The sequence below is a fragment of the Priapulus caudatus genome, unplaced genomic scaffold (assembly GCF_000485595.1).
Source record: "Priapulus caudatus unplaced genomic scaffold, Priapulus_caudatus-5.0.1 Scaffold2982, whole genome shotgun sequence".
Lineage (NCBI taxonomy): Eukaryota > Metazoa > Priapulida > Priapulimorpha > Priapulimorphida > Priapulidae > Priapulus > Priapulus caudatus.
The window spans coordinates 21,329-21,581 of NW_014580043.1; positions in this window are offsets into that span (position 1 = coordinate 21,329).

The following is a 253-nucleotide window of genomic DNA, read 5'->3' on the forward strand; positions in this document are numbered from 1 at the left end:
AGGAAGGAGAACGAAAGAAGGAAGGAGAACGAAAGAAGGAAGGAGAACAAGAGAAGGAAGGAGAACGAAAGAAGGAAGGAGAACGAAAGAAGGAAGGAGAACAAGAGAAGGAAGGAGAACGAGAGAAGGAAAGAGAACGAGAGAAGGAAAGAGAACGAGAGGATGAAGGAAAACGAGAGGAGGAAGGAGAACGAAAGAAGGAAAGAGAACGAGAGGAGGAAGGAGAACGAGAGAAGGAAGAGAACAAAGAAGG